This window comes from Sciurus vulgaris (genome assembly GCF_902686455.1).
Source record: "Sciurus vulgaris genome assembly, chromosome: 7".
Lineage (NCBI taxonomy): Eukaryota > Metazoa > Chordata > Mammalia > Rodentia > Sciuridae > Sciurus > Sciurus vulgaris.
The window spans coordinates 156,944,553-156,965,290 of NC_136467.1; positions in this window are offsets into that span (position 1 = coordinate 156,944,553).

The window sequence follows — 20,738 nt, forward strand, 5'->3', positions numbered from 1 at the left end:
CTCCTGCGCCGGGAGGGCTGAGTCGCTAGTCCGGGCTCCTTTGCGGAACTGCAGCCTCGCCTCTTTCCTGCGGGCGGGGGATGCCTGGGTGCGGCGGTCTTCTTCGTAGCCAAGCCTCAGCTTTGCTATCAATTCAAGCCAGCCCCTCGACCTGTCTGGGGCCGGTAGTCGTGGCCGAGTGGTTAAGGCGATGGACTTGAAATCCATTGGGGTCTCCCCGCGCAGGTTCGAATCCTGCCGACTACGCTTTTAGCAGGAAAGTTGCTAATCTTAGGTTCTCCGGGTTTGCGACCTTCCCTGCTCCTGCTGGACAGAACCTTATCCGAGCGTCAGTGCCTGGACTTTCAAACCCCCGCAGGGCGTTCCCTCTACTTCAGTGAACTCTTCGATTAATCAGCTTCGTTTCCGAAGCTCTCACCGGCCCAGGAGCACCTCTCACTGTGCTGTGCAGGCGGGTTGGACTTGGGGCTCATCACGAGGGCGTTCAGCCCCTGCAGAGCATGATGTCCATTTTGCAATGAAACAGCTCAATGCCACACAACGAAATGATGTCTAAACTGAGCGCTCTTCTATAGGACTGTGAATCCAGGTTTCATAAATTCCACAAAAAGTACCCCCCACCTATCTAGGGTAGGATTGTTTAGTTCCCCAAAACGATAAATAACAGATCCCATCTTTCCAAACTCTTACTACACACTACAAATTATTTTATCAGCGCTTCTTAATTCCTCCATCATCTTCAGGGAACAAGAATGTTTCTGTGGGCCTCATAAATGATCGGAAAAAAACAAATAGTGAAATCAGAAGCTTATAAGTTAAGTTCTTGTCTAAAAGAAAGAAGGGTGGAAACAAAATTCTAGGTGGGAGAGAAGAGATGGCCGAGATGGGGCACAGGATATACATAATAGCATCAGTAGAGGAAAGGTTAGAGCTGTAGATACAGGAAAGGACATAAATACATTGCAACATTTTGAAGGAAAATGGATCTCAACTGTCAGCACCAGAACATTGTCTTGTAAGATTCTGTGGCTTTGAAGATAAAGGAATAATTATCCAGGGATGATTCAATAACAAGATCACGATGCTGCTAAGGGGAAGAAAATCATACTGGAAGCAGCTCTTCAAAGATAGTAAGATGTGTAGGTATTTCTGAAACAGTAGTGTGTCTTGTAGGTCCTTTTGCTCAGTCACTTAAGATTTTCTACAGTTGGTTTCTGGGCCTGTATGTCTGACTTTCTGTCTTTTATATACATATAAACCGGTTTCAGAGACCCTCACTGGCAGGGGGCAGACACTGCAGAGGTCCTGAGTAGAAGAGAAATCTGCTAACTGTAAGTCCTTCAGCATCCTTAGAATTACTCACTTTCAGTATTTGAAATAATGTTTTTTAATGTGCACAGAGAAATAGACTTTGTATGATTTGGTAATTGCTTTTCATTAGAGTTTGTTTTTATTGACGGTGAGTCCAGGGTTTTTGCAGTCTTCCTTCTGTTTACTTTTCTTTCCAGGAACACTATCAGCATTAACAGTGGAATCCTGTCTCCGCCTCCTCCCTCCAGTGCGGTGGTGTTGGGACTTGCAGGAACTCACAGGATGTAGCAGGTGTACAGTTGATTTTGGTCATTTAGTAGATAATATTTTTCTGGGGAAAACAGAAAACGAAGTAAAAAGGCACTTGAGAGGAAGGTCCCACCGAGATTTGAACTCGGATCGCTGGATTCAGAGTCCAGAGTGCTAACCATTACACCATGGAACCGCTCACGGAAAGCTCTTTCCATCAGTCTTTGATGAGTATAAAAATGCTAAAGAAAACGTAATTAATTTATCATAGTATACACTCACAACATCCTTTCGAAGAAAACCTCCAGGACTTTTACTTATTCTGCTGGTCACAGCACACCGAAATGTGTCGCCGTCCTCCACTCGCTAAGACGTCGTGGTCCTTCATCATGGAGAATGAGCAGGCGAGAGGCCCGGGCGCGGGTTCAGGGGTGCGGGCGCAGGGATGCAGGGGTGCAGGTGCAGGGGCGCGGGTGCAGGGGTGCAGGTGCAGGGGCGCGGGTGCAGGGGCGAGTGAAGAGCAGGCGAGAGGCCTGGGTGAGGGCACAGGGGCGCAGGAGGGTCGCGTGACCTGTGCGGGGCCGGGGCTCTGCCTCGGCACAACCCTCAGCAACAACGGGCTGCACCGAGTGCACGGGATAAACGGTCGGTGCGTCTACAACGGGCTCAGCCGTGACCACGAGGTGGGTGCTTGGTCTCCATTTCCACCGGGAGGCGAGGCTGGGCGAGCTCCTTCCTGCAACTACCACCTTCTCCAGGAAAACGAGGCACCGTGCCCCCGGCTAGGGGAACCCTGCACGCGGGTTTCCTTCCTAACTGCTACCCCGGTGGAATTCAGCGTAACCGTGCTAAAGTGAACCTGCCAGGGTAAGAGAAGTCCGCGATGTCTCGCCGAGGTTGGTGGGGGTCCCAGGGCGCAGGTCTCGGGGCGCAAGCAACTCTGGGCGAGTCCTGTGGGAGGGCTAGGCAGCGTGCTAAAACAGACGTAGTCGGCAGGATTCGAACCTGCGCGGGGAGACCCCAATGGATTTCTAGTCCATCGCCTTAACCACTCGGCCACGACTACGGACGCGGGGCCATCTGTCCTAAGGGAGACAGGGAAATACCCCGGCGGGTGCCCCGCGGCAGCTCCCAGCAGCCGGCACGAGGGCGCTCGTCACCCTGCATCTTTCTGAACAAATTCAGGTCCTGCGCCTTCCTCGGGGACCAGCTTGGCTCTGCGCTGAGTGGAAGCCCTCTGAATTGGAACAGGACCTAACTTAGGGGTGGAGTCAGGACTTGCCCAGAGGTTTAGGACCCGAGGGTTCGATCTTCGAGCTGCAGGAGCCCAGACTCTTGGGAAAGTGCCCAGTGGATCCAGGCAAGCAGATGTTCCCGCTGATGTCGCCTAAGGCGGATGAGTGGATCGGTGGATGGATTTCGGCCTATGCGAAGGCTCCTTTCTTTACATTTAAACAAACACAGTGCACTCTCCTTTTACATTTGTAACCAGCAGGTATCTTCAGCAGAATTGCCACAAAAACGAAAAAAAAAAAAAAAAAAAAAAAAAAAAAAAAAAAAAAAAAAAAAAAAAAAAAAAAGGTTAAATGTGGATGCTGGATTCCAAAACTCATAAATAGGTCTCTGTGGTATGGCTAAAGAATTTTTAATATGCAGGAGGCGACAGCTGCTGAAATCGCATCCTGAGAAAGATTAGATAATCATTTTCATGTAATGCCTTCTATTTGACCAGGAGTAATAAAGTGTTATCTTGCAGCACTGGGCTCAAACCCAGAGCTTCAAGCCTACTAGGCAAGTGTGTTACCACTGGGCTCCAGTTCCAGCCCAATGCAGTGTTCTTTTGTACAGAGCGCTGTTTATTTCAGTCACCATTGAAAAGTCATATATTTTTCTGAAAATTCAATCCGACTTAGGATCAGATAATTTTCTTTTTATCTGTATGTAGAGAGGTTCACTATTCCATGACCCAAAAAAGAAATGTAGTAGTGGAAAGTGAGAGCCCACATACACTCTCTGTGTACAGAGAGCAGCTTGCACAGAGAACAGAGCATTACTGACTGACATGTTTTCTTTTATGCAACCTTTATTACCCACCATATGTTTAAAAAGATTTTACAACATATTTTAAGTCCTTATTTTCTGCCTGTCCCTATAAGAGTATCTTCAGAGCAGTCCTCTAATATGGCTCCCCAAAATGTTTTTTGAAAGTATCAATTTTTAGTTATGAAGATAAAAGCTCATAAAAGTTCTTTATCAAAGTATCCATTTAAAAGTAATTTTAAAAGTCTAATTAAAGGTCAACAGATGAGGAGGGCGAAGCCTCCATGAAACTACAAACGTCTACATCAATTATTCAAGTAACAAACTCAAGTTATGCAGAACTGATTGTAAAGGGTAGTGAATAAGGCAGTGGATCCAATCAAGGACGGCTTGAGGAACATGTTCAACACCAAAGTCCTTGTATCTACAAATACAGAAATCATTTTTCTTGTGCCATGAGGTAAAATAAATATTTCAGACAAATAAAAAGCTCAACTACCTCTTGATTATTGCCCACACAGAAAATAGGAAGTGTGAAATAAACTACTCATAATTGGTCTTTAAAGTGTTGGTGTTCTCTCCACTCATACATTGTTGCAATTGGTGCAACCACTCTGGAAAGCAGTATGGAGATTCCTTAGAAAACTTGGAATGGAACCATCATTTGACCCAGTGATCCCATTCTTTGGCATATATCCAAAGGACTTAAAGTTAGCATTCTAAGGGATGAGACCATATCAATGTTCATAGCAGCTCAATTCATAATAGCTAAGCTATGGAACCAACCTAGATGCCCTTCAATAGATGAATGGATAAAGAAAATGTGGTATATATACACAATGGAATATTACTTAGTCATAAGAAAGAATGAAATTATGGCACTTGCTGGTCAATGGATGGAACTGGAGGCTATCTTGCTAAATGAAATAAACCAATCCCCCAAAAGCCAAAGGCTGAATGTTCTCTCTGATATGCGGATGCTGATTCACAATAGGTGAGCGTGGAGGAGGGGGGAGTTGAAGTTCACTGGATTGGGACAGGGTGGGGAAATGGGGGGGATGGAGGTGGGATGGGAATGGGAATGAATCGGACCTAAGTTTCCTATGTTCATATAAGAAGACAGGACCCGTGTAACTCCACATCACGTACAACCACAAGAAAGGGAAGTTATATCCCATGTGTGTATGTCCAAATACATTCTACTGTCTTGTATAACTATAAAGAAAATTTAAAAAGTATTCGTATTCTCTCCATTTAAAAAAAAGTCTTGAAAGCTACTAAGTGGCGAGTGTTGTACGTTACAGAACGTAGCGTGAATAGTGGCTGAAATTCACTCACCTTCATCAGGATACTAAGTAAGAAGGAAGCCACTCACTGTCAGCGGCCTTGGACGGGTGGTCGCCGGCGGAGAGGCCCCGTCTGCTTCCTGCTCTTCTGCATCTCATTCTGCGCTATACGACGTGGGTCGCTTTCCATGTATTTGCCATCCTTTCCCTTCAGCCAGCAGGAAAAATAAAGGGGCGAAGGAACGGGAGGAAGGGAAGAGGAAGGCCAGACCTGGGCGTGTCGGGGGCTAGACCCTGGAAAGGTCACTCTGCTGCCACAGGGCGGGTGAAACCGCGAGAAGGAGCTGCGCGGGGAGCCTGCGGCCTCGCCAGACGTTTTCCTTCTCAAACGAGGACGCCCTCTCCGCCCACCTCACTGAACGTGGGAGGAACAGGAGCACCGCGGGGAAGTGGCTGAAGACGTTCCGCACGCGGGAGTCGACATGTCTCCCGACATCGTATTCTTCCTCCTCCTCATTCCGTCAGCGCCTCCAAGGAGTGAGGGCAGCTGTGTGCGCTGAGGCCCACCGGGCAGCCCCGCTGGGAAGGGGATGCGGCCGGAGCCGCGCGGGCGGGCGGGAGCGGCTGGGAGGGTGTGAGCGGCGGCCGGGGAGCAGCGGGACAGGATGGGAGCAGCTGGGAGGGTGGGAGCGGCGGCGGGGGAGCAGCGGGCAAGGGTGGGAGCAGCTGGGAGGCGTGGGAGCGGCGGGCGCGGGGGAGAGCGGCGGCGGGGGAGCAGCTGGGAGGGTGGGAGCGGCGGCAAGGGGAGCAGCTGGGAGGGTGGGAGCGGCGGGCACGGGGGAGAGCGGCGGCGGGGGAGCAGCTGGGAGGGTGGGAGCAGCTGGGAGGGTGGGAGCGGCGGCCGGGGAGCAGCGGGCTAGGGTGGGAGCAGCTGGGAGGGTGGGAGCGGCGGCCGGGGAGCAGCGGGCGAGGGTGGAGCGGCCGTGGCCTCGCGCTCCGCCTGGCACCCAGCCCGAGGACGGCCCCGGCGGGCTGCGCCCGGCCTTCAGCTCGGTTAGCACTCGTCTTCCCTGCTCTCGGCTCTGAGCCTGCGAGCGTCTCCTGCAGAGTTCGGACTTCTTTCTCCCCGCGGGCGGGCTCGCGCGCGTGCGCCGCGCTTCTGCAGGCTTCTCTCCCACGCGGCAGCCGCCTTCTGGACGGCACGGCCCGAGGTTTCTTCCCTGGCCTCCGACTCTCCCCTGTTGCGTGAATCGTGGCCGCTCGCCTGTCCCGCCCCGCCAAACGCGGACTCCGGGTTCGCGGGGTGGCTCCGGCTCCGCGCACCGGGAGAGGCGTCCCGGCAGGCGTTCCGGACCCGAGGCCCGCATCGGAGAGGCCGGCCGCCTGGAGCTGGAAGTGAAGAGGCCGCATCGACTGAGCCGGACTCTTGGTCCGTGGTGGAACTTTTTGATCTCGCCGGGACCAGAGGCTAACGGCACCCAAAGGCTCAAAACCCGCGGTCAGGGTCGCGCGTCCCTCGCGTCGCTTGCTTGTTTTTCTCGTTTTCACGGTGACTGGGAACAACGCAGGTTCTTAGAAAACGTACTACGTCAACGACCGAGCAAGTAACCAACACCTTAGGAGAACGCCGCGCCCCGGGAGGGCTCTGTGGCGCAATGGATAGCGCATTGGACTTCTAGCAAGGGTGTTGAAGCCATTCAAAGGTTGCGGGTTCGAGTCCCGCCAGAGTCGCAGGTGCTTTTTGTCCTGGACGGATCCTGGTTCTTAGGCATCTTGGGCCCTTGGACTCCACGGTTCTCTCTCCTCTGTGATGTGATAGATTCCTGGCCTTTGAAGACTGCCACCTCACCTGCATGTGGTGCTTTCCAGCTACAGGAGAACAAGATCCCTGTTGTGTTCAACCCCTACTTAAAAGTTGTTTTTAAATGAAATACCATGGATCAAGAGGCCTAGCACGGATTTTGATTTGAAACAATGATCAGTGAAAAGTCCTCAGTACCCTAACCCTACAAATAAAACTGTAAACAAATTTCTTTCATCATAAGACCCCAAGTTAATTGCTTTCAGGGGCCAAGTACCCTGTGAACCCAGGGCCTTATGCTTGCAAGGCAAGCACTCTACCGACTGAGCTATCTCCCCAGCCCCCCCAGGAAATCTTATGTGTTACATAAGCCCATATGTTTATGTGTAATGTATGGATAATGCATTTCTAGGAATAGGCACGTATGCAAGTGCCCGTCTTGTGTGGAGTGCTGACTTGGGTGTGGAGCTTTCTCTTTCTTCATGTGAACTGTGCACTTTTGCACAGCATGGGTCAGGTCATAGCCTTGCTTTATGGACACCTTGCATCTTCCATCCAGGTTGCCTGGCATCATGTGATCTGGCCCAACCCCACTGAAAGCCCTGGAGCAGGCTCTTGTGCTTACCAAAGGCGAGAAACCCTAAAGTTCTTCTGGGCTGCAAATCCCTGTAGGTTCAACAATGCCTCCACTTGGCATGCAGATGCTGCTGCATAGAACTCCGCCTTTGCTTGCCCAGCAGCATGCATCCCCCCACCACCCACTAAGGCCTTTTCTTAAGCCATCCTACATGCTGTGGATTTTTCCTCTCCAACATGCACAGCATTTTAGCAGTGAGCTTTTCTTTCACTACTGAAACTGGAGTTTCTCCAATTGTGCTGGTGCACAGGGTCTGCGTGAGGCTGCAGACCTCTGTCCCCAGAAAGTGTCACAGCTCTGAGTGGTGAGCCAGCTTTCTAGCGTTGCAGCAGACCCACAACTCACCTCCAGCTACTTCTTTCTTGGTTCCTGTTTGTGAAGTGAATTCAGAGAATGAAATCCACAGAGCAGCAGGAGTGAGTGCAAGAGTAGAATACTAAGCAGAAAAGGAACTCCTGCAGTGGAAGCGAGCCCACAGCAGGCTCTCAGTCTAGGCCTTACATAGCACTCGGGTCAAGCTATCGGTCCAAGTTTATGCTAATTAGGGTACTAATCCAACGCGCTGGTCACCGAATCCGGACTTCCGTCCAGGTCTGCCCCACTTTCATTTTCTCATAGGAAGACAGGAGGTTGCAGTTGTCGGATGGTCTGTGCCCGCAGGTTCTGGGGTGCAGCAGGCCACATGCCGACCTAAGACAGGCGGCCAAGGAGGGCAGGTCTGCGAGGCTGGCTCCCTTCTCCTCAGAACCGCCGCGCCCGCACGTGGGCTCTGGGGCCACAGGCTGTGCTTCCCACCGCGCTCCAGCCTTCCTGGGCACCGCTCCGCCAGCCCCGCTGCTTGGCAGGGACCAGTGGGCCAGTGGCACGACTTGGCAGCTGGGGAACCGTGTCACTACGGACGGATAGCGTCAGTGTTAACCATAGGCCGAGTGGTTATTGTCTCCTGCCCGCGTCTCACGTTCTGAGTCACACGTCTGGCCAGGCCGGGCAACCACCCCTGCTTATTCCTGCACAAGTCTCTTCATGAATGTCTGCGATGTCTTACTCCAGCTGCAAGGTCGCCTTGGTCACTATCACATTGACACACGTGGGCCGAGCACGTCCGAGCTCCTCCTTCCATGACGCTCCGCGTGTCCGACCCTTCACTGGCGGCGCAAGCCTGACTTCCTCCAGCACGTGGCCACCCGCCTGCCTCGCCTGCTTTCTTCTCCAAATTTCTCTTGACTGATATACTCACAGGGCGCAGCTTCTCTCTCCCTTTTCTCAAGGATCATCCTGTTGGTTTGCCTGTTTCCTAAAGTCTGCTTTCTAAGGATTGCTTCATTTTCTATTTTGTTTTCTATATCACTCCCCTTCGCAGGGAATAATTCCAACACAGCAAATGTTTAGATTTTCCACAAGGATGTTTTCTAGCAGGATATATAGCAATATTTGTGCATGCTTTATTCTTTTATGTGAATTACGTTTTCTGAACATATTTTTCCATTTCTCACTTTTCTCATAATCATCATTATGTCCTTTAAGCACTATGGTGTGGATCTGTGATGGTTAATCACATCACCTTGAGTGGGCCATAGAATATCCAATTAAACACACTTCTGGGCCTATCAGGGTTTTTCCAGATGAGATCAGCATTTGAACTTGTGAACTGAGTAAAGTGGCTTCTGTTGAGGGTTAGAGAATGGATACATTTGACCTGATCCTGCCTCAGCAATCGAGCTGGACATTTTGTTCTGCCTTGGGGCCAGGTGGCACCACTGGTTTTCCTGGGTCCTGTTATGTGTGGCAGATCACAGAACTCCTCAGCCCAGTAAGTGCATGAGCCAGTCCCTTTGGTGATCTCTCTCCTCTTTCCCTTTCTTCCTATGCATACATACCTATAACATTTAATATATAAATTAGACAAAGGAAGAGACTGACAACAATAACTAATAACCATTATAACTAAGAACAATTATAACAATGTGCAGTAATAAAAGTTATGTGACTATATTCTCTCTTGAAGGAATCAAGATGAATCCTATTTTTGGACCATGGTTGATTACAGGGAAATGAAAACATGGAAAGTCTCCTCATATAGTCCCCATGTAACAGGGCTCCTCTTCCTGCTTGGAACAGAACCCTTGTGACTTATTTTAAAACTGACCTTTTCTTCCTTTCTTTTCTCCCTCTCCTCCTCCCTAACCTTGGGGAAAGCAAGATTACCCTTTTTTTCCATCACACACCACAGGAATGAAGTAATTCAGCTTTGGGATTGTGCTGGAGGACCTAAGAAATGGTTATCTCCCCAATCTAGAAGTGAAATTATGATCCTGAGAAGGTCACCTGGAACATAGCCTTTGAATCGTCCTTTTTAAAGTCCTCTATTCCCCTGATGGGCAGAACCACGGACTCTAGAACAAAGTCCCCTGTGTTTCTCTTTTGCTGGCAAAGCAACAAAACTTCTTTTTCCTTTTTCTCAAAACTTTTTCCTCATTATTGCATTGGCATCGGGGAAGGATTGTGCTATTGGTAACAGTGGTATGTCCTGTTGGTTCTGTCTTAGGGGAACACTGACTCATATGACATCTCCTGTACTTTGAATCCTCACAACAAGATTCCCTCCTAGTTCCTGCCAGGTCAATTAACTGCCAAACGTCTTCATGCACATCATCATGGGGTCATGTGTGGGTTTTCTCCTGCACGTACCCATGTAGGCAATTATCAGCATCGCATCCAGAAAATAATGGAAAGGATCAGCTCACAACAGTGCTGGGCTGTGTTCAATACTTTCACAGGAAAAGAACATAAATGATGAATGCTGAACTAAACAAAAACTGAAATGTAACTATTCTAAAAGAATAAGAAATGGTAGGTGATGGTCATGCTGATGAAGAGATAGTTCTTCATGAGCGAAGTACATGGTTAATGTTTGCATCAGTTAATAACAGTAGCTATGCATATTATTTAGGAAAATAAAGATCTGAAAGTCCATGAGAAAAAAAGCTAAAAAGGTTAATTTTGTTGGCATTTAGATAGGATATCATGATAAATTAGAGGGCCGTGAGGCTTATGCATTTCACAGTAAGCCTTCTAGAGTACTAGATCTTTTTTTTTTTTTTTTTTTTTTTTATGGTATGGGGGATTGAGCTCAGGGGCACTCGACCACTGAGCCACATTCCCAGCCCTATTATGTATGTTATTTAGAGACAGGGTCTCACCTGAGTTGCTTAGTGCCTTGCTTTTTGCTGAGGCTGACTTTGAGCTCGAGATCCTCCTGCCTTAGCCTCCTGAGCTGCTGGGATTATAGGCATGCACCACCATGTCCGGCTAGAATACTGGACCCTTTAAGCTATAAACATGTGGAATTATGCAAAACACATTCATTTTTACCTTTAATGTGGTGACTATTTGCAAAGGTGCATGCAGGTAGAGAAAACCATCAGAGAAAGGGAGTTCTCCGGGACAGTTACAGCCAGTATCATCAACCCCACACCTGAAACAGCATGGAGGCATGTGACTGCGTGAGCCAGGAGAGCCTTGCAGAGTCGCCTTGAACAAGGATGTGACTGTTAGGGTTCAGACATGAAGTGCCCCTCTAAGGCTCATGTGAAAAAATGCAAGAAAGTTCAGAGGTGAAATGGTTGGGTTGTAAGACCCTTGACCATAGACAGGCATTACCTGGGTGGTACCTGTAGGCAGGTAGGGTGTGGCAGGAGGAGGTGAAGCACCGGGTATGTGCCTTTGGGGCATACACTTTGTCCCTGGTGAGCCAAGCTTAGTCTCTCTCTCTTTCCTGGTACCATGTTCTGAGCTGCTTTCCTCCACTGTGCCCTTCTGCCTTGATGTTCTGCCTCATCTTGGACCCAGAGCAATGGAGTTGGCTTGTATATGGACTTAGACCTCTGAAACCATAAGTTCCAGATAAACTTTTCTTCCTATATGTTGTTCTTGTCAGAGCTTTTGGTCACAGCAGTGAGAAACCTGACTAAACCAGTGACCTTCATCTTCCACTGGTAAATACCCGCTTATAGTGACTTTCTTAAAGGTTGTTACTGTGCTTAGTTAATGAAGATCACTAAATGAAAGTCTTACCTAGCATCAGAAGGAAAATGTAATCGATAGCTCATTTTTGGTCATGTTATAGTCATTTCTCATCAAAATATTAATGCAAAAATGAAGACATTGTTTTACACTCTTAGAATAAGTATTCTTTCCTTAGTAGATTGGATAACACTCTGCATTCCACATGTCACTGCTGGAGGGCAAAGGTCTTGCTGGTGGAGTTAGAAGAGGAGTCCTGCATGCAGGGAATATCTGTCCCTGTGCAGCTAGAATTCATCTTCAGCCATAAGGGCCTGTGGGCCTGGAGAGGCCATGGTCGACAGGATCCTGGGAGGAGAGAAGCATGGCCACTCTGCAGCCACACTGACGCTTGATATGGAGTGAGTCAAGGGGGGCATGGTCCTTGGGGACCATCATTAGGGGTGGGGGTGGCACAGAGTAGGTGCTGCAGACCCCAGGTGGCCTCAGAACACTACTGGGATGTCTGCTGCATGGGCCCACAGTACAGCTCCAGCCCAAGAACTGGTATTGACACACGGCAGCCCAGACGCCTGAGCTCTGTCCGACGTGGATGTCACCCCACATTGGTTCATCAGCAGTGTTCTGGAGGCCATGACCTCATGATCCACGTAAGAAACACCACACTCATCAATAGGATCACTCTGCTCCCCAAAATACTTTTCTTGGAATGAGATGGCTACATGGCCTGGGCCACCAGATTTTCACAGAAGGTGCTCCAAAGCATGGCCCGGGTGGAGCTGGAGGCTGGCTTGCACTGGCTGGTCCAGGGTGCTGCTGCTAAGAGTGCAGTGGCCGCTTAGCTGGTCACCTTCCAGACTCTTCGCCAGAGGCTATAAGTGCAGCGAGAACTTTTATGAAGAAACAAATCCTTAGGTGATTTAGGGCACGGTAAGAGCCTGACAACTCCAAAATGCACGCAGAGTGCCACCTGAAGAAGAGAAACAAATTAAGGCCTCAAAGGGGAAGGGCCAGGCAGGGGGATCCCAGAGGGAGCAGGCGAATGTGGAGCACTCCTCTCTGGGAAGGAGAGAGCCAAACTGAAGCTGAAAACTGCAAACAGGGCTGAGGTCCCAAGATCACGCAGGACAACCTCATGGAGGAACGTGCTTATGTTGGAATTGGTGCTTCAGTTCAAAAGCCCAAAGCGATTCCAAGACCCGAGAACAAAAAGCACTCCTGTCAGAAGTGGGATTCGAACCCACGCCTCCATGCGGAGACCAGAAACCCCAGGACGGGAAGCAGCGGCTTGAGTCTGGCGCCTTAGACCACTCGGCCATCCTGACAGCCATAGGGGCCTTCCTATTAACATCTGATATTAGTCACTGGCCGTGGGACACAGGCGACCCCTGGGACAGTAGGATGCGACGCAAGCCGAGCTGCCTGCAGACCAGCAGAGACCGGACGAGTGGCGATGCGCGGCCGGAGCCCACCGCCCTCGCCCAGGTCCCCGCGCCCTCCGCTGGCCTCCGCTGGCCTCCGCACCCCTCAGCGCCCTTCCTCACCCTCCATGCGGAAGGCGAACCCCTGCGAGGAGTGGACGGATGTGGACTAGGCCATGAGCAGCACCTCCGACAAGCGGTAGGCTTGCTTCTGCCTCAAGCAAGGACTGTCGTGTTTCATTGGATCACAATTTGTCACCTATGTACCCACAACATCCGAAGCCAAAATTAGTGAATGAGAGATTTGAACTCACAAGTGAAACGCTTTCCCAAATGCTAAAACAAACGAACAGACACGCAAAATACCGTTTTCCTTTCTCCCAGTACCAGCGCAACTGGAGGCAGGTCTTGGAGGAGGTGGTCCGAGGTCTCCAGAATGGGTTTGAGAGGACTTCAGCATCTCCATCGAGGGACACTTGGTGTCAGCACGCCAGTCTGCAACCTGCAGCTCGACTGTTTGACGCATGCAGAGACCAGGGGTGACCGAATCAGATCCAGACGCACCCAGTGTGCCAGGAGAAGCAAAAGCCACCGGAGGCCGCTGGGCTCTTGTCCCTGCCCTCTCTCTGCACAGGGGCTCCAGCAGGTCTTTAGAAGGAGTGGATGCTGACTGGACCACAGGCTGCACTGCCCTGAACAGATTGGTCATTCCAGTCTCTGAGTTGAGCTCAAGAAAAACTGTGGAGGCAAAAATGAGAGGAAAGCCTGCTGGTCAGCTCCCAGCTCTGCAGCTCTGGAGAACACAAGACCTCCTGTTTCTGGAAGTGCAGGAAAAACACTGAAGGGGACCACAGGACCTGATTTACCTGCTGTGTGTCAAAGTGACAGCCTTCAAGTCCTCCTTCCATCTTTAGATTTTCTGGAGGATTCTCCTCAGTTACTCCAATCATCATTGAAAATGACGCCTTCTTCCCTGTTCCCAGCTCCAATCTGGTAGGAGAGCCTGCCATCACCATCTCCAAGAATCTTCTGTCTCCCAGATTCATGCACTGCTTTCTGCAGTAATTGATTCTTGGAATAATCTTCCTTTTTCTCACAAGCATGTACGTTCATCGACTTGGTTGTCCAATGATAGTAGAGTGTGGAGGTTAAACGACCTGTTCACAACATTGCTCAGGTGACTGAGCCACACTTCAGGAAGACCCTAGTAATCCCTGGAACCATGGGTTGATTTTCTCCCAGCTAGTCCCAGTGAATTTAATTTCTTATGAAAGTAAATTCAGAGCATCATGTGGGAGCCTGGATAGCTCAGTCGGTAGAGCATCAGACTTTTAATCTGAGGGTCCAGGGTTCAAGTCCCTGTTCAGGCGGCCATGCCAATGGCAGGCTTATTTTGTTGTCCCTTCAGGAATACTTGACCAGTACTAACCTGTACTCTTGAAAGTGAGAATTGATCTAGTTTCACTTAATTTAACTCTCCAAAAATTAACTGACCTGTCTGTGAATTTCCTAAGGAAATGTAGAACCATGGGCAACAAGGAAGAGTATTAAAGCAACAAGGAAGAGTATTAAAGCAACAAGAAATGCCATTGGCCATCCCTTTTGTGCTTTCCTTTCAAACTTTCTCTTCCCATCCTTCAAGGCAGATGATTTATGAAAACTCTGGAAGTGGCCAGTCGCTGTGTTGCTCGCCTATAAACCCTGTAAACTCGGAAGACTGAGGCAGGAGGATGGCAAGTCGAGGTCTACCTGACTTCAAATGGTTTTGGTTTTGTTGCCTGTTTGTTTTTGTCTTGCTTTACGTTCCTCTTTCATTTTTCTTTTTTGCTCCACATCTCTACTGGTGCGTTGTAAGTTGTACATGGTGATGGGATTTGTTCTGCGTATTTGTTCACCCACACAATTAACAAGGCAGCTTAGCCAACACCTCTCTGCACCTCCCCACCTCCCACTCCCCACCCCTGCTCCCTTTCCTCTGCTGAGCTCCCTCTGGTTTTCATCAGATCCACCCACACCTTTCTTTTCCTCTCTAGCTTCCACACAGGACAGAAAACATACCATCCGCAACTTTCTGACCTGGCATATTTCACTTACCATAATTGTCTCTAGTTCCACCCATCTTCCTAAAAATGACATGATTTCATTTTTCTTTATGGATGGATAAAACTCCATTGTGTACATATGCCACATGTTCTTTACCCAATCATCTGTTGATGGACACCTAGTCTGGGCCCATCGTTTGGCTATTGTGAATTGTGCTGCTATAGGCACTGGTAGGCATGCATCACTGCAGTTGAATGACTGACTTGTCAGCATAAACACTGAGGAGTGGTATAGCTGGGTCATGTGGTGGTTCCGTGCCCAGTCTTTTGAGGAAGCTCCATACTGATTTCCACAGTGGTTGTGTTAATTTACAATCCCACCAACACTGTAAAAGTGTTCATTTTTCTCCACAGCCTCTCCAGAGTTTACTATTGTTTGTATTCTTGATGCCTGCCATTCTGACTTGTATGGAATGAAATCTGTACTTTTGATTTGCATTTTCCTAATTGCTAATGATGTTGAACATTTTTTCATGTGTTTGTTGGCCATTTGTATTTCCTCTTTTGAGAAGTGTCTGTTGAGTTCATTTGCTCATTTATTAATTGGGTTATTTGATTTTTTGGTATAAAGATTTTTGAGCTCTTTATATATTCTAGATACTAATACTCTATCAGAAGAGTGGCTGTCAAACGTTTTCTCCCATTCCGAAGCTTCTCTTTTCACTTTCCTAATTGTTTCCGTTGCTATGCAGAAGCTTTTCAATTTGATGCCATCCCATTTTCTCACTCTTGGCATGATTCCCTGAGCATTAGGGGTCCTACCTGAGAGTGCCGTTGCCTGTGTTTGTGTGTTGAGTGTTGACCGTCCATTTTCTTCTAGGAGTTGCAAAGTTTCTGACCTAGTTCCTAAGTCTTCGATCCATTTCGAGTTGATTTTTGTACAGCATGGGAGATAAGGGTCTAGGTCCATTCCTGTGCATATGGATAACCAGTTTCTCCAGCACCATGTGTTAAAAAGGCCATCTTTTCTCCATCATGTTTTTGGCAGTTAGTCAAGGATTGGACGAGTGCAGATGACTGAATTTGTCTGTGTGTCTTCTATTCTGTACCATTGGTCTGTGTCTGTTTTATGCCTGTATCATGCAGTTTTTATTACTCTAGCTCTCTGGCATAATCTGCAGTCAGGTATTATGATGCCTCCAACATCGCTTTTTTGGCCTAGAATTGCTTTGGCTATTCTGGGTCTTTTTATTCTTCCGAATGAATCTTAGGACTGTTTTTTGTAGTTCTGTGAAGAATGTCATTGATATTTTGATGGGACTTGCGTTGAATCTGTATATTGCTTTTGGTAGAAGTGTAGTTATTTTAAAACATTCATGCTGCCTATCCATGTGCATGAGATGTCTTCATCTCCTGAGGTCTTCAATTTCTTCCTCCTATGATCTATAGTTTTCACAGTAGAGGTCTTACACCTCTTTGGTTAGATTTATTCCTAAGTTTTGTGGGTTTTGTTTTTGATGCTATTATGAATGAAGTTGTTTCTCAGCAGATTCATTTTTGGTATACAGGAAAGTTATTGATTTTCGTATGTTGATTTTGTAAGCTACAACTGCTGAATTTATTAGCTCTAGCAGTCTTTGGTGGAATTCTTTGAATCTTCTAGGTATAGGATCAAATCATCTACAAACAGTGATAAATCAACTTCTTTTCCTATTTTTACCCCCTTTAATTCCTTTGATTGCCTAATTTCTCTAGCTAGACTTTCTAGCACTACATTAAATAGGAGTGGTGAGAGTGGACATTCTTGTCTTATTCCAGATTAAAAAAAAAAAAAAAAAAAAAAGACTGATTTCAGTTTTTTTTTACTATGAGTTTGACTTTGAGTTTTTCATATATAGCCTTTATGTTGTTGAGGTAGGTTCCTTCTATCTGTAGTGTTTTCAGTGTTTTTATCATAAATGGGTGCTAAATTTTGTCAAAGGCCTCAAATGGGTGCTTCTACTGAGATGACTAGATGATTTTTGCTTTTAATTTTATTTATGTAATAAGTTGCATTTATTGATGTAGTGTATTAAAGCACCCTTGAATCTCTGGAATAAAACCAACTTGGTTACGGTGTATAATATTCTTACTTTGTTGTTAAACAGGATTTGCTAGTATTTTATTAAGTATTTTTGCCTCTATGTTCATCAGGGATATTGATCTGTAATTTTCTTTCTTTAATGTGTCCTTATCTGGTTTTGGTATGATTGCTATACTGGCTTCATAGAATTAATTTGGAAGTGTTCCATCCCTTTCTAGGTAATGGAATAATTTGAGGAGTATTGGCAATAATTCTTCTTTAAAGGTCTTGTAGAATTCAGCTGAGAATCCAGCTGGTCCTGGGATTTTCTTTGTTGGAAGTCCTTTTATTACTGCTACTATCTCACTGCTAGCTATTGGTCTGTTCTGGTTTTCTAGGTCCTCTTGATTCAGTTTTGGCAGATCATTTATGTCTAGAAATGTACCCACTTCCTCAAGGTTTTCCAATTTATTGGAGTTTGAGTTTCCAAAATAGTCCCTAATGTTCCACAGGACTTCTGCGATGTTTGTGGCAATTGCTCCTTTTTTCATCCCTAATTTTATTAATTTGGGTTTTCTCTCTTTTTCTTTTGCTTAGTTTGACTGAGGGATTATCATTGAAAAGTTGGTCTTTTCAATGACCAACTTCTTGTTTCCTTGACCCTTTGTATTATTTTTTCTTCTCAAGTTCATTGATTTAGGTTCTGATATTATTTTTTCCCTTCTACTGGTTCTGGAATTGGTTTGTTCTTCTTTTTGAAGGGCCTTGAGATGCATAATTCCATGATTCCCCATTTGTGTGCAATGAATCAAAATGTGCTTGTAAAAATAAAAAAATTTTAATAAAAAATACTTAAAAAATAATAATTCCATGATTATTTGGGATATTTTCTTATGTAGATGCTCATAGCAGTAAACTTTCTTCTTAGAACTGTGCTCATAGTGTCCCAGAGGTTCTGGTATATTATATCACTATTCTTACTTGTGTCTAAGAATTTTAAAATTTCTCCCTTGATTTATTCTACCACCCATTCATCACTCAAAAGAATATTGTTCAATCTCCATATGTTCATGTAGTTTCTGTAGGGTTTTGTCACGTTGATTTCTAATTTCATTCCATTGTGACAAGATTCAAGGAATGATTTCAATTGTGTGTGTGTGTGTGTGTGTGTGTGTGTGTGTGTGTGTGTGTGTGTTTTCTGAGAGTTGCTTTGTGGCCTGCAGTATGGTCTGTTTTTGAGAAGCTTCCATGAGCTCCTGGGAAGAAAGTATTCAGTGGTTGTGGTATGGAATATTTTAGAGATGTCCGTTGAGTTCATTTGTGAAATATTGTAAGGATGTGTAGAATCATGGGCAACAGGGAGAAGCATATTAGAACAAGAAAAATAATTACTCAACATTATGCAAGTTTATATTACCACCTAGTGTGGTTGAAATCCCTTATTCTAGAGGGGGGGGTTCCGTTTGGGCCCCAGTGCTTGAACGCAGCTCCTCCTGGGGTCAGTGACATCGTCTCTTGGGTCTCAGAATTCCACGAGTCTTAGCCGAGAGGCCAGTACACAGTTTCCCTACCTTGCAGAAGGCAGCTGGGGCTGGGGTTGTAGCTCAGGAGTAGAGAGAGCACTTGCCTGACACACAGAAGACCCTGGGTTTGGTCCCAGCAGGGGGAGCAGATGACAAGCCAAGTCTAAACGTGTTTTGAAGTTACGTTGGCTGTCCCTTTTGTGCTTTCCTTTCAAACCTGCTCTTCCGCCCTACGCTTTAGACAATCTATAAAAACTCTGGAAATGGCTAGGCATGGTGGCACACACCTGTAAACCCCAGGACTCAGGGAGCTGAGGCAGGAGGATCCCAAGTTGGAGGTCAGCCTAAGAGTTCAAGGCCTCGCCCGGTAGATTCTGAACGTGCAAAGCTAGAGCTGCATTTGGGGCAGAATCATTTCCTCTTCTCCATCATGTCCTCTGTCCCCAGGAGAAAAGGCGAGAAGTGATTTCCACCAAGCACTGAATCTGAAAAATTATGGGGTTACCCCTCTTGCCCCTTAAACTGGATCTCAGAAATCTGCTGTGCCTGATTTTTAAATGCGAAGTATTTCAACAGAAACATACATTGAAAGATCCAAAGCCCGCTTTTCCCCAGATGGAACCTCATGCATGATCTCTCGAGTCCTAATTCTGCTGGTGAAAGGGTGGGATCTCCAGTGGAGCTGGAGGAACCCACGGCTTCGGGGACTCCAGGGTCTCCCAAGGTGTGCTCCCTCAGGCGGGGCCTCAGGCTAGCAGCCGCACCCTGCATCGCTGGACCGATCACCAGCCTCCACCTTGCGCACCCAGATGCGCAGTCCCCGGGCAAGTGAAGGTGGAAACGGAGCGCAGAAGAGTTCCCTGGCGTTGACCGGTGACTGCAGAGCCCAGGAGATGGGGCAAGCGCAGGGCACCCCGCTTATTCTCTTATTTTTTATTTTTTTAATGAACCTAGGCGGGGACGTGTCCAATTCAGTAATGACGGCAGTAAGCGAAGGTGGGCCAAGAAGGATGAGCGTTACCACGTACAGCACAGGATTCAAGTCCCGCGTCTCCCTCGGAGTTCTTCGGCATCCTCACGACTGGCGTTTCTCAGGTTCGCCTGGCTGGGTGGCGGGAAGGGCGGGGAAAGGGAGGCGAGGAACCGCGGAGCTTCCAGTGGGCCCGCGCCCCGGCTTCCTGCGCAGCCGCCGGGCCAGCGCTCCGCTCCTGCGGCGCTCAGCCGCCTCTCGGGCCTCCTTTCCGCTCGCCGCCTCCACTGTTCTTTCTCGGCTTCTCCTCACCTGCACGTGGGCCTTCCTTCCCCGTCCGCAGGCGCAGAGTGCGAACAGTGATGCGCCTGTTTGGAACTCCGGGTCCCGCGGCAACCCGTCCTCCGGGAACGTTTCGCTACGTTGATATTAAAGTCCCTCCCTTCCAAAGACGGGAAGGACCCCGACGTTGAGACCGTAGCATTAGCCGTCGCGGTGGCGTTCGGCCTTGGATATTCATGATACGTGGTTTAGAGAGAAGGGAGGAGCAAGGTGGGAGCCGGCCTTCTCTGTTCTCCGTTCGAGTTCCCACAGTAATGTCCGTTTGGAAGCGCTGAGCGTGAAGGAAGACTGGGTGCTCTGCGGGTTGAGATGGGTCAAGAAATGCAAACGCGTGTCAAGCTGCAATGCACTTTCTGCTGGGGGAGCCTGGGAATGAGGGAAAGCGATGATCGGGGTCTCAGACCTCTGTGGCAGGTCCAGCTTCTGCTGCGTCCTTTCTTGTTTAAGTTGCAGGAAAGCACTCTTGCCGCTCCACACAAGTTGTCTCAGCTTCACACGGAAGGACAGCCTCGTTCTCTCCTTTTCCTTCTGTATTCATCCGTCGCCTCTGTTCCCTTCCTTCATCCCAAAACATTCCTGAATTTCTTCTCTATTGTCTAATAGCAAGCTCTGGCCAAAGCATGGGATGTGAAGGGAAGTGTGAACAGAGCGCTGAGCACTCCCGGCGGCACAAGGGAGATAGAACTCCAACTAACCTTAGACTGTTCCGAGTTTTCTCAAGAACAGATTCAGGATTCCCTCCCTTTCCAGTTTTAAGTCATCTGTCTTCTCTACTCAGGTAGGCAAAGGCCTTGTTAGAGTGAATATTGAGGAAATCTACTCATCAAGAAGACATGGAGAGACCAAAGCCGTGGACATGCAGTGAGCTGGCCTTCAGGGGCCCCATCTGTTATGTGGTTTAAAACGTGGGCTACCTCCTGCCAGGAATTCATTTCCTTCTCGCTAATTGACAGGAAGGGAGGCTGCAGCGTCTGGGGAAGACCATTCGCAATCCCTGCCTCAGCTTGTCTTCTCTTGGAAGCAGACAATCC